The sequence below is a fragment of the Syngnathus typhle genome, linkage group LG13, assembly GCF_033458585.1.
Source record: "Syngnathus typhle isolate RoL2023-S1 ecotype Sweden linkage group LG13, RoL_Styp_1.0, whole genome shotgun sequence".
NCBI classification, from domain to species: Eukaryota; Metazoa; Chordata; class Actinopteri; order Syngnathiformes; family Syngnathidae; genus Syngnathus; species Syngnathus typhle.
In genome coordinates this window covers 1,986,841-1,996,181 of record NC_083750.1, presented here as the reverse complement: position 1 = coordinate 1,996,181, position 9,341 = coordinate 1,986,841, and the positions used below count along the sequence as shown (strand labels likewise).

Here is a 9,341-nt window from a genome sequence, read left to right as displayed (position 1 = left end):
TGCATGATTTGAATGAGACAAAATAACATGCTTTTTCTCTCGAATATATTGTTATAATCATTTTTCAGATATATTGTAATTAATTTTTGTATAAAAACGAAATCTGGTGTTCAAAAAGTCTTTTTTCAAACTTGAGTCAAAAGTATTTTCAAATTTGAGTATTTTTTTTGGTATGGCGCCGCTGTGAGTGGCAGCTTCCCAGCAGTGTTCTCTCTTTTCCTCCTTAATTCCTTCTTTTCTCATTTTTCTTTCTTTATATTTGTCCATTCGGCGATGCTGGTGCCTTCTACCACGCCTCGGCGTGTGCAGATCGCTTCGGATCGGATATTTTTTTTCCCTTGGACCGGGATGGCTGCGCACATCGGTCGGGACCGGCGTGACTCTACGACGGCTTCCTGCTCATCCGGCCGATGCTGACCGGGTCCCTCGCCTTGGCCTCACAGCCACAACCCCTGTGGGGAGTCCACTCCCTTGTGCTCGTCAGAACCATTGACCTTTGCCGTGCCAGCCCCATGGTGACCATCTGCACGTGCCCCGACTGGGTGCCCAGGATGCTGCTCACACGTTTGCCTGTTTTGTGATGTTTTACCGATTCACGACCACGGTCCATTGGGCGCCGTTGAACTTGGCTGCCCTTACAGCTGTTTATGAACCCCGTGCAGGCTATTTTGTGTGTTTTGGGGTGTTCTTTGGTATTGAGGGGGGCTTGTTGGCCGCTGTTACTTTATTTTCCTTTGACTTGTTCCTTTGCCCTGATGGCTTTTAACTTTCGCACTTACTGGCTTTCTTTGTGGCGCCGTTGTGTGGCAGCCTTGTAAGAGCCTATTGAGTTGCGCTCATGCCATCTGTGTGTCTTTTATATACCCGCTCTGTGGTACGAATACTGCTGGGGCCTGAATTTCCCTACCCCGGGATCAATAAATATTCAATCAATCAATCAATCTTATCATCAGGGTCATCTTATATTCGGGCCAATACGGTAATAGTTGGTTCTTTATTTGCAAGATCTTGGGTTGCTTTACAGCAGTCAGTACACAATGCACTTCAGCAGATGAAACAACAAGATCAGACTCTAGATCAGAAGGTTTTATACTGTCTGCAAGCAGGAATACGTAAGAGAAGAAAAGGGAGGGGAAAAGAAGGAAAAACATATCGTCATAAGGCAGACATTTGTTCTGTTATCACCTGAATGTTTTGTATCTATGTGTCATAACGTTAATGAGCTGTGCCTTTTGTGTAATGGAAAGGTTACCAAGCTGTGTGTGCCGTGTTTGTGCTCTGATGGAGCAACTATGTTTGTATAAATTAACAAGAGTATTTACACATTGCTGTTGCTCCCTCTTCAATCTCACATGATCTTTGTCATTTGTCATTTATTAGGAACGCACTCATAAGACACTAATAGCACCAATTATCTCGCTTTGGATTGTTTCATAAACGTATCGGCAGCGGCATGAATGGAAAACTGTTTAAAGCTTACAGGAAGACTTCTCAGATCAAAGAGCAAGTTTGACTTTATATCTCGGAAAGGAGCTCAGCTGATGTTAAGCCATCAAGTCTCAGAACGCTTTTTTTGCCGCAGGGTTTAATCCTGTTATAGGTGGCCGTGCGTGGTGATTATTCAACCTCAGTGGGTGATCTCCAAACTTACGCACAAGTTATTTAAGACCCTGTCAGGTTGGAGCATGACCCTGTCACCTCAACTAAGGTAGTCATTGTCCAGTGGACTCAAGGTAAAAATACAATTTTGGGGACCAAAAATTAGAACATTGTCTCGTCACTGAAGTGGACAAAAGAATTTTCATTTCAACAGGATGTTTCTGCTCAATTAAAAAAAACCTCTTTACTCAGTGAAAGTACCTGTAAGACAGCTATATTTCCATCACAAACTAAGCGTCGATGGTGCTGGAGGCTGGAAATTATGCTTTCCTTCAATTACCAGAACTTTGTGTGGCTTGATTGTAGTGAAAAGAAAAGCAGTTTTAAAATCAATCTGATTCATTATCCGAGGCGCCTGCCTTATGTTGATATGTGCTTCTCCAGTCACCAGGTGCTGGCAGAAGCAGGGCTGTGGACTCAGTCGGATTTTTGCACCGAGTCCGAGTCCGGCCTCTTGACCACGAGTCCGAGTCCGGCTGTCCATTTTTTCTGTTAATTCATGTGACTGCTTAGTCTTTATTCAAGGCTAATTTAGATCAAAATCTAAATAATTACAACCGTTTTGTGATGGCTTTGTCTTTATTAAACATATAACGAATACAATGAACAGATACTTTCAAGTTTTAATCATTAATTACACAATTATAGCTCAGACATTTATCTAAACACAAATAATTAGTGACGACCCCACAACTATCGAAACACATCAATGATATAAGCTGGGTGACAATCGTCCTTGACATTGGTACATAATGTAAACATTAGCCTAAGTGCAACTCAACGTGGCCGCATTGATTGTAACTTACCCCCCTTATCGTTTCCCCCCCAAATCTAGAGGCAAAACATTGTTCTCTCGCTGCTCCCGAGTTCTTCCATCTTGGCTGCACGCACGCAGGCAGGCAGGCGCGGGCACGCACGCAACAACTAAATTTGTCTTCATAACAAGCAAGCAGGGCTGTGGACAGTATTCCTACACGCATTCTCAGCAGCATGATGAAAATAAAATTGAACGTATTTTTTTTATTGGCGGACCTGGTCAAAATCAGCACTGAGTCCGAGTCCGGCAAAAATGACAGAGTCCGACGAGTCCGAAGCCCTGGGCAGAAGCATCGAGTAGAAGGCAGAAAAGAAATTAGGTCAATTGAATTTACAATTTCCTAGTTAAGAAAACATAAAAAAAGGACAAAACCCCATAAATCACAAATCAATAGTTCAAAATCTGTCATTAGTACCCAAAATTAAGGAATTCACACCTTGCCGTTTCAATACATTAGAGGAAACTGTGCAGTAGTGTCAACGTGGTAGCACTTAATGTTGAAGCAACCATTAAAAATAAAATCTCATTACATTACTCCATTCCCAGGAAATGATTTTATCTGAGCTAGTAACTGCCGTGAATGCACATAAACAACCTTGCTCAGGGGAGCCAATGCCAACGTGGTTCTCTTAAACCCTTTGCATGCATTCCTCACCTGCTATGTGTCGCCTCGGGCTAGGTGACAGAGGTCATGTGAGCTGGCTGCACGGTGAACCTGATGCAAAAAGCGAAGAGCCACGAGGAAAACCCGGATGACCGACTACACCATCATCGTAATCGGCGCATCTTTACCTGCGGGACTCTCATTTTGTGTAACCATAGAGACAATCGCGGGGAGGGCAATTGGGGTCACAGCAGTGGCCTTCAGAGCAATCCTCGAATCATTTCAAATATGACACACATGAAACATACACACAGCTTCAACAGCAATAATAAATACATAATCATAATAATGCCGCAAATCGGTTTAAAATTCATTGAATGTTGCAAACAGTTGCAAACACTTGCAAACAGTTGCGAAGATGTTCCAAACTGTTTTATTGACTGCAAACAGTTTTTTTTGTCGATAACAAATTTTTAACTATTTCTGAGCGGAAGGGAAAAATGTTTTGCAATCGTTTTAGGAACCCTGAAAAAATACCAACATTCGCTACACGTGCAAACACTCATGGCTCGGTGAGGTACGGGATCGTGAGAAAATTCTGCCATTCATTTTCCATAATACTTTTAGTCTAACGAACAATTACATTACCACCCCCCCATAGGAAGTTCAAAACATGACTTTTTTTATTTTTGCTATTTAAGATGTGTTGAAGGGTCTGACTAGGGTCAGACACAAACTACGGCAGATTACCTTTGGCATCCAGCTTGTGAGTCATGCATTGGCAGGGGAAAGGTTAGACTCCACGCTTATGCAACAGTGCACATCATGCATGATCATTCACCACTCAGAGGCGAATGGTGCGCATCCTATTCTCTATTTAGTCAACATGTCACTTCTTATCTACGCGTGTCTCAGCTGCGTCTCACTCATGTGGGCTTTGCGTGAAAACATGACTTTGACCCAGTAAACGTGCATGTCCATGCGTGCACGAATGTCACAGGAATGCAGGATACATGTGAGCGTATCCACGTACATATATTCCTCATCACACACAACTCAGGCTTTTGTGCCAGACGAGGAACATCTCGGTTCTGTTCTCTGTGTCACATCAGACAGTAGGAAATGACACGCAGGCACAGAGGAATTAAGAAACGTGAAGGGGTAGTTTCCCTGAAGGAGGCTCTTATTCATATACGTATATATATATATATACATATATATATATATATATATACACAAATACATATATATACATATACATATATATTAGGGGTGTAACGATTCATCGATACACATCGATTAATCGATATAATGCTCGACGATTTATTGGCATCGATGCTAAAGGTAAACATAGATTTATATCGCCGTGTTTGACCTCGGACATTAGACGCGACTTTATTTTGAAATCCAGTTCATTGTTGCTTGCTTCCTCTTTCCGGGAGCAGTGCGCGCCGCGGCGTTGTGTTGTGAGCAGAGCAGGCACGTGAAAGGGGAGTCGACAACTGGTACGCGGCTCCTGGGCTGGTGCTAAGGCTAGTGTCCAAAAAGACGAGGAAATTTGCTCCCCTTTAGGCTTCAAGTCATTCGTTTGGAAGCACTTTGGATTCCAAAGAAAAGATGGCTCAACGGACAAGACACGTGCAGTTTGTAAATCCTGCCATGCGGTGATCAATTATTCAGGGACCACAAATCTCGCCGCACATTTAAAGAAAAAAGTTCAGTGTTAAAATAAGCACTTTGTATACTAAAATACTCTTGTAATTTCCTAAATAAAGAGTTTGCAGTACCTTGTTGATTTTGCGTATGACTTGTTATAAATCAGGATATTGTTCTATATTTTTTATTTAAAAAAAATATATATATTGATCGTAGAGCACTATATCGTGATATACCGTGAATGAATCGCAGCAGGCTTTAAGATATCGGCAAATATCGTATCGTGACAAAACCCGCGATTTACACCCCTAATATATATATATATATATATATATATATATATATATATATATATATATATATATATATATATATATATATATATATATATATATATATATATATATATATATAAAATCATATATATATAAAATCATATATATATATATACATATACACATATATATACATACATATACACATATATACACATACATATACACATATATACACATATGTATATATACACATATGTATATATACACATATGTATATATATATATATATATATATATGTATATATATATATATATATACACATATGTATATATATATATAATATATATATATATAAGAAAAATTCCCCTCTCACCTTCCGCGGGTGGTCTCCCACTCCAAGCTCGGGTCCTCTACCAGAGGCCTGGGAGCTTGAGGGTTCTGCGCAGTATTTTGGCTGTTCCTAGCACTGCACTCTTCTGGACTGAGATGTCTGATGTTGTTCCTGGAATCTGCTGTAGCCACTCCTCCGGTTTGGGGGTCACTGCCCCAAGTGTCCCAATGACCACGGGCACCACCGAGGCCTTCACTTTCCAGGCCTTCTCAAGCTCTTCTTTGAGGCCCTGGTATTTCTCTAGCTTCTCAAGTTCTTTTTTCCTGATGTTGCCATCGCTTGGTATTGCTACATCCGCTACAACGGCCTTCTTCTGCTGTTTGTCCACCACCACAATGTCCGGTTGGTTCGCCATCACCATCTTGTCAGTCTGGATCTGGAAGTCCCACAGGATCTTGGCTCGCCCGTTCTCTGCCACCTTAGGGGGTGCTTCCCACTTTGAACTTGGGGCTTCCAGTCCATACTCTGCACAGATGTTCCTGTACACTATGCCAGCCACTTGGTTATGACGTTCCATGTATGCTTTCCCTGCTAGCATCTTAGACCCTGCTGTTATGTGCTGGACTGTCTCAGGGGCCTCTTTGCACAGCCTACACCTTGGGTCTTGTCTGGTGTGGTAGATCTTGGCCTCTATTGCTCTGGTGTTCAGAGCCTGTTCCTGTGCAGCCATGATGAGTGCCTCTGTGCTGTCCTTCAGTCCATCTTTTTCCAGCCATTGGTAGGATTTCTTGATGTCAGCCACTTCACTTATCTGCATCCCATGTAGGGGTTTGTCCTCCCATGATGGTGTCTCTAGCCACTCTTCCTCTGTTTGCCATTGTCTGAGACATTCACTGAGCACGTCATCCGTTCGGGCCTTTTCCTTGATGTACTCACGGATCTTGGCTGTTTCATCCCGAACAGTGGCTCTCACACTCAGTAGTCCTCGGCCTCCTTCTTTACGGCTAGTGTACAGTCTCAGGGTGCTGGACTTAGGGTGGAATCCTCCGTGCATGGTTAGGAGCTTCCGTGTCTTGACATCTGTGGTTTGCGTCCCTTCCTTTGGCCAGCTTATTATTCCTGCAGGGTATCTGATGACTGGCAGGGCGTAGCTGTTTATTGCCCGGATCTTGTTCTTGCCATTTAGCTGACTTCTGAGGACTTGCCTTACTCGTTGTAGGTATTTGGCTGTGGCTCCTCTCCTTGTGGCTTCATCGAGGTTGCCATTTGCTTGTTGGATACCAAGGTACTTGTAGCTGTCCTCAATGTCTGTTATTGTTCCTTCTGGGAGTGAGACCCCTTCTGTATGGACTACCTTCCCTCTCTTTGTCACCATGCGACCGCACTTCTCTAGTCCGAATGACATTCCGATGTCTGTGCTGTAGATCCTGGTTGTGTGGATCAGTGAATCGATGTCTCGCTCGCTCTTGGCATACAACTTTATGTCATCCATGTATAGGAGGTGACTGATGGTGGCCCCATTTTTGAGTCGGTATCCGTAGCCAGTCTTGTTGATTATTTGGCTGAGGGGGTTCAGACCTATGCAGAACAGCAGTGGGGACAGAGCATCTCCTTGGTATATGCCACATTTGATGGAGACTTGTGCAATTGGCTTGTAATTGGCCTCAAGGGTTGTTTTCCACAGTCCCATCGAGTTTGCAATGAAGGCTCTCAGGTTCCTGTTGATGTTGTACAGTTCCAAGCATTCAGTGATCCATGAGTGTGGCATGGAGTCGTAGGCTTTCTTGTAATCAATCCAGGCAGTGCACAGGTTGGTGTGTCGAGTCTTGCAGTCTCGGGCGACTGTTCCGTCAACCAGCAGCTGGTGTTTGGCTCCTCTGGTATTGCTGCCTATGCCTTTCTGTGTTGTGCTCATGTATTGAGCCATGTGTACACTTATCTTAGCCGCTATGATGCCTGACATGATCTTCCATGTTGTAGGGAGACAGGTTATTGGCCGATAGTTGGATGGGACTGTACCCTTTGTGGGATCCTTCAGGATCAGGATTGTGCGTCCTTCAGTTAACCATTCGGGGTGAGTTCCAACTTTTAGTAGCTGGTTCATTTGTTCTGCTAGGCGCTCATGGAGTGCAGTGAGCTTCTTAATCCAGTAGGCATGGATCATATCTGGCCCGGGTGCTGTCCAGTTCTTCATACCTGAGACTCTCTCTTGGATGTCTGCCACAGTGATGGTAACTGGGTTCTGCTCAGGGTGTTGCTGTGGTCTTCTCTTAGAGAGACTAGCCATTGTGCCTCACTGTTGTGTGATGTGTCCTTCTCCCATATGCCCTTCCAGTATTGCACAGTCTCCATCCTTGGTGGGTCCGTTCTGCTGTTGTTACCCTGCCATTGAGAGTACACTTTTCCTGGTTGGGTTGTGAAGAGCCTGTTTATTCGCCTGGCTTCACTTTCTCTTGTGAATCTCTTTAGGCGGCTGGACAGGGCTAGGAGCCTCTGTTTGGCAGTCTCCAGTGCTTCAGGTACGTTCATCTGGCTGTACTTCTTGGGTGCTGGTTTCTTCATTGCACCTTTCTGGATCTCTGATAGTTGGCTCACGTCTCTCCGCACTGTCTTGATCTTAGCCTCCAACCTTCTTTTCCATGGTGGGTCTTGTATCTCATGCTTGATATTGCTCTTGTAACCAAGCATCTCCAGGATCACTGTTGCTGAAGTGTATATCAACTCATTGGTTTCAGTGATGGTGGTTGTAGGGATTGCTCTCAGTGCTGCATTCAGATCTTCAACCAGACCTTCTGGTGGTGCTTCACTTAGCCTTTGTAGTTGGCGTCGCGGTTGGCCGCTGTTCATTCGAGTCATGATCTTATCCTTCAGGTCAGTTGCTGTCTTGTTCAGGCTTGCATCACCTCTTGGGGCTGTGTACCCAATTTCTTGGGCAGTTGATGTTGACTCCTCTCTGACCCGGAATACGGGTTCCCGTTTGTCTTGGCATCTGTGTTGTACCTCGTCAATCTCAAGTTGTGATATCAATTGTCGTTTCTGGATATTGGAGCACTGAGTCACTAGTTGTTTAGTGGTTAGTGTTGAGTGTGGATATAGCTCCTTCCATTGCTCCCACATTCTCTTCATGTACCCCCTCTGACTTGGTTTACTGGAGTAGTAGCACTCCAACAGTGTTAGGTTCTCACATCTCGCCCATTTCCGCCTTGTTCCAGTAGCCCACTTCTCATCTAGGCGTTCTGGTTCCCCAACACCTGACGCAGACCTTGTTTGACCGGGCGACGTCTGAGCCGGCATCTCATTTGATTCTTTATCTCTCACCATGTTTATGAGGTATATATACATACATACATATATATATATATATATATACATATATATATATATATATACATACATATATATACATACACCTGTACATCTGGAGCGGCTAGCGTGCTATCGGGCGGACCGGGCCATTGTACAAGGGGGGAAATCTCGTAGAGGTGGAATATGCGTCTACATCCGTGACGAATGGTGCCGGGACTCTGTAGTGGTATGCAAGCACTGCTCGCCACTGGCGGAGTTCGTGATCATTAAGTGCCGTCCTTTTTTACCTGCCAAGGGAATTTACCGCGATTCTGCTCGTCGCGGTTTACATCCCGCCTTCCAACATCGAAGGCGACAGGATCGCGGCTCTTAGTGAACTGTACCAGGCTGTCAGTGAACAAGCGACAGCGCACCCTGACGGTTTCACCATCTTCGCTGGGGATTTTAATCATGCTAACTTGAAGTCTGTTTTTCCGAGGCTTCACCAGCATGTTAATTTTCCTACGCGTGGCGACAGCTTCCTGGACCTGGTCTACTCTTCGCATAAAGGAGCTTTCAAAGCCGCCCCCCTCCCCCATCTTGGACTTTCTGACCATATCATGGAGGATGTGGCTGGCTTGAGGACTGCGAGGGCTGACCTGTCCCGGGGCATCAAAGATGCAAAGAGGGCGTTCTCGTGCAAAATTACC

General features: G+C 44.3%; 1 long non-coding RNA gene across 1 annotated transcript; it reads right to left on the bottom strand.

Moving 5' to 3' along the window:
* Nucleotides 1-2,219: 2,219 nt before the first annotated feature.
* On the bottom strand, nucleotides 2,220-5,027 carry LOC133166024 (uncharacterized). The gene is made up of 2 exons (XR_009717685.1): nucleotides 3,132-5,027; nucleotides 2,220-2,755 (listed from the first exon to the last, which is right to left on the bottom strand). It is a non-coding gene; the product is annotated as an uncharacterized LOC133166024 (long non-coding RNA).
* Nucleotides 5,028-9,341: the final 4,314 nt, after the last annotated feature.